This window comes from Callorhinus ursinus, unplaced genomic scaffold, assembly GCF_003265705.2.
Source record: "Callorhinus ursinus isolate GAN/ISIS: 27379988/994484 unplaced genomic scaffold, GSC_fseal_2.0 scaffold4, whole genome shotgun sequence".
Lineage (NCBI taxonomy): Eukaryota > Metazoa > Chordata > Mammalia > Carnivora > Otariidae > Callorhinus > Callorhinus ursinus.
The window spans coordinates 37408953-37413614 of record NW_027397066.1 but is presented as its reverse complement, the minus strand read 5'-3'; the positions used below and the strand labels follow the sequence as shown (position 1 = coordinate 37413614).

Below are 4662 nucleotides of genomic sequence, written 5' to 3'. Positions count from 1 at the left end.
TTTTCTGATTCTGTTGTACTGCCTTTCTGTGTTTTCTTAAAGCACACTGAACTTCCTTAAAAGATCTTAGATGATGGCATTAAGGAGGACACATGATGTGATGAGCACTGGGTGTTATACCCAACTAATGAATCAATGAACCCTACATCAAAAACTAATAATGTACTATATGTCGGCTAATTGAATTTAAATTTTAAAAAATTCTTAGGGATATCCCAGCTTGGGGACAGGATTTCAAGTGAGCCCCTGCCCTCAAGAGTACTGGAACCTCTGGCTTTCCAGGACCAGCAGTCCCTGCCACGGATCCTGAGAGGAGGAGGAGAAGACATTTTGGCTGCCTACCCACATTCCATTTTCCTCTTCCCTTATCTTAGTGTTGCTATAGCTGATTATGGCAGTGTTCCCTCTGCCCCAACATGGAGTAGGTTCCAGCACTATTATTCAGCAGGCATGGTTCCCACTGCTGCCCAGGAATTCTGTCTAATTCTCCTTCCCTAGCTGGTGAAGCAAGGACCAGAGAGCTGTGGAGGCCCAAACCACAGCAATGGCAGAGGCACCTCCCAGCATCCCCACCCTAGGAGGCTGCATGCAGAATGAATAGTAGTGTCTAGAGACTGGGCAGGCCTTATTAATCTAGACCTAGGAAGGACAGCAGAGGCTGTGAAGTGGGCTGGGGGCAGGAAGAACAGAGCAGAAGATGTCCAGTAAACTCAAAGCCAGTGAGGCCCTGAATTTGGTAGCCCAGTGCTACCCCCTTAACCAGAAAGAATAGGCTGTTTTTTCATGAGCAGATCCTGATCACTGATGTGAAACTGAGATGGGTGACCCTGAAAAACCCCCATTCTACCATGGGGAAGTTGCCCAGCACTTTTAGCTTTGATACTATATATGATGCCACTTCCAAGCAGACAGACTTATATGTTGAAACCATGAGGCCCCTGGTAGACACAACTCTTCAGGGTTTCAATGGCATGGTGTTTGCCTACTGTCATATGAGCGCTGGCAAGACTGACACCAAGCAGGGGACCTGGGTGGAGCGTGAACCGTGCAGGGTCATCCCCAATGCCTCTGAGCACATTTTTACCCATACCTTATGCTCCTAGAACCAACATGCCTGGCCCATGACTCCTACATGCGAATCTACCAGAAGTTTCAAGACCTGTTCTCCCAGGAGCCCATCAAGAGGTCAGAGCTGAAGGAGAACCCTGATAGGCATCTAAATCAAGGACCTCTTTGCCTTCATCACAAAGAATATCAAGGAGATTTAGCATGCCACAAATCCAGGGAACCAGACCCAGGTGGTGGGTAGCACACATATGAATGAGGTCAGTTCCCACCTAATGCCATCTTCATCATCACCATGGAATGTGCATGGCTTTGATGGTCAGGAACACATCCATTTGGACAATATCAACCGGGGAGACCTGGCTGGCAGTGAGATGCAGAACAAAGCAGGCCCCGATATGGCTAGAAGGACAGCCACACAGTCCACAGGTAGTGGTAGTAGTGGAGGTAGCGGTAGTGGCAGAGAGAAGCCTAGAGAAGTCTCCAAAATCAACCTCTCACTGTCTGCCTTGGCAACATAACCACTGGTGAGCGACAGGAGTACCCACATCCCATACCAGAACTCCAAGCTCACTTGGCTACTCCAGACTTTTTGGAAAGGAATGCCAAGCCCATCATAGTGGCCACACTGGGTGTGGTCTTATAGCTACTTTAAGAGCCTTTCTGTCCTGCACTTTACCAATCAAGCCAAGAATGTCAAGAAAAATCCCCAAGTAAATGAGTACTCCAAGGACACACTGATGCAGGAATTCCAGGAGGAGACTGTTCACCTGAAGACCCAGCTGGAGAAAAAAGGGGTCGTTGGCAAAGTGACTCTGGAAGAAGAGCAGCAGCAAAAAGAAGGCTGTGTCAGCCTGGCAGAGTACCATGAATGGCCAGTGATTGAAACCTGGGTGACCAAAGAGAAGGATGACAACAACAACCACCACCCACCCCAGTCTATCCTGGAGTCAGCCTTGGATAAGAACATGGAAAATTACCTGCAGGAACAGAAGGAGTGGCTGGAGGGGGAGAAGGTGGCCATCCAGGTTGTCTGCATCTGGGTGAATGAGAAGTAAAATCCGCTGGCAGAGGAGAATATCCTGGAAGATCTGCAACAGAAACAGCAGGCTACAGAGCTGCTCAGAGCCAAGTACAAAGCCATGGAGAGCAAGCTGCTCATCAAGGACAAGAACATCATGGATCACACCAAAAAGCTACAGAAAACTGCTGTTGGAACTGAAGACTCAGGAGACTGTTGAGTAGAAATGCCATGAGCAGGAAATGCAGCAGGAGATGATAATCTGAAATGAGGAGACCAAGAAGCACTAGGACACCTCCATGTTCCATCCCTGCAGCAGATGGTGGAAATCATAACCAAGAAAGCAGAAGCTCTATGCCAAGCTGCAGGTGAAGGCAGAGATCCAGGACCAGGATGATGAGTAAGTACATCTGCACGTGGCAGGATCTGGAGGAGGCACAGAATGAGCACATCCACGAACTGAAGCTCAAGTACCTTAGAGAACTTCATCTCCCCTAAAAAGAAGAGCATGATTGTGAACAGGCTTTGCCAGGCTGTGAGGAGGAGCAGTAAAACAAGACCTCCATGTACTACACATGGAGAGTTTCACGCATTTGGACACCTTTCTGTAAAAACCTTCCATATCTAAAATCTAAAAGTCCAGATCCTGGTGCCAGAGTTCTGAACACCACCACCAGCAGCCTCAAAGTCCTCACTAACCACCATTCTCCACCACGCATGCCTTGCTAGACCATGGGTGGCAACCTTCAGTCAGGCTGCCCATCCCACAGTTTCCTGGGATGGGAAAGCCAATCCTGGATTATTTCATCACCGCTTCAGTGTGTGTGTGTGTGTGTGTGTGTGTCTGTGTGTGTGTGTGTGTGTGTGTGTGTGTGTGTGTGTGTATGCTCATGTGTGCATATCTCTGAGAGGGTAAGAATCTGATCTGGAGACTACAATTCTGGCTGCTCTTTTTAGGCCCCTTTATTTAATTAATGTTATTTATTCATGGAGATAAGTTGGCATGAGAAAGATGCTCTCATCTGAGCTGTGTGGGCCTAATAAGGTCACTGCATAGCCTCCTCTTGATTTTAACCTCCATCCCCAAGTTGGACCTCAAGCTCCTCCCTGTCGGCCACTCCCAGAAGGGAAGGTGGCCAATGCCTGGAAAGAAAGTAATTTTTTCTGTCTGTCTTACTGCATAATATCAATCTCTTTCTATGTGGATAGTGAGCAACTCCTAAGATATGTGGATAGTGAGCAACTCTTAAGAACTTTCTGGGACTAGAAAAATGCTAAGTATCCACTGAGGACAAAAGACATCCTGACAGTATTGGTCCTATGCTCCCGGTGGAGAGATCCTCCTCACCACTTTCTGGGCCTCAGACAACCTATTTCAGGTTCTTGGGCTCCTTTTCAAGGACTTAAATGACCACACCCATACAACCCATGCTCCTCAGCTTTGGCAAGAATTCATGGCTTCCCAAACTCTATTTCCTGCCCACCTTCCCAACCAGTGGCTACCTCCTGAGGACCTGTAGGAAATGTAACAGTAACTGAGACAACATGGGTAGGTATTAAGGTAAATCCCTCCTTCCAGTCCCTTTGTTTCTATTCCCCTGAGAAGTAACTTTGATAACAAGTGATCAAGCCAACTCCCCATTCTTTGAGATGCTGCTCCTTCTTGCTTTGATCATCTTCCCTGGAGCTGCCTAGAACTGAGTTCATAGTGGGAGGGAGGGATGCCACTCTACCCTGGCTAAATACAGGTATTATTGAAAACTGGTCCTTTCTTCAGCATTGTGCAAACTGATCTCTAGGGAAGTACTCCTTCCCTTCCTTTGTGACATCACAAAATGTCTCCAGGTATCTCAAGTGATAAGCAAATTTCTAGGACAAAAAAAGGAGGTGGGGGTGGCAGAGAAAACCCTGGTGGGAGAGGTACAGGGCTGTGTTCGTGGATTGGGGATACAGGTTCAGACTTGATGCTCATGTGAGGGTGAATGGTGATCTTGAGGGAACACCCACGTGGTATTATACCACTGCTATAATAGTGAAAGGTCCCCATGTGCCTTCTTCAAGGACACTGAGTAGCAGGCATCTCTGTGAGGGGCACTTACCACTGATAGGCAGAGGTCTAGGCAGGTGTAGCGGGGGCCTGTCGCGTTGGACATCAAATGGCGCGATGGTATGCCCAACCAACGCTTGAGCTCAGCTTCCAGTTCTCCTAGAGTCTCTTTCCTCGAGGCAGGGAGAGAGAGACGAGCAGTGTCCCCCAGAAGGTCAGACGCCTCTGTGGCCCCCTCGGGAGGAGACCTCCTTTTGCATGTTATGGCTTAAGGCATTCATCTCAGAATCTGGGCATTCTCAGACGGCCAGGCCGGCTGGCGCAGAGGCTGCAGGCTGCACTGGTGGGCAAGAAGAGGGAGACGCAGAGTCCGCTGTTCAACAATCTGCCCAGAAAGCAGAACTGAAACTCACCTTCATGGGTATGTCTATCGTGCAATTTCTGGATGGTGTTTTTCTGACATTTTTTGGTCCATATTTACTTTGATACCTAAGGTGAAGGAAATGTGGCTGTTGTTGACTTTATAAAG

At 48.2% G+C, this 4662-nt stretch overlaps 1 pseudogene; it reads left to right on the top strand.

The window, feature by feature from the left end:
- Positions 1–697: 697 nt before the first annotated feature.
- Positions 698–2714, top strand: LOC112835471 (kinesin-like protein KIF3C; annotated as a pseudogene).
- Positions 2715–4662: the final 1948 nt, after the last annotated feature.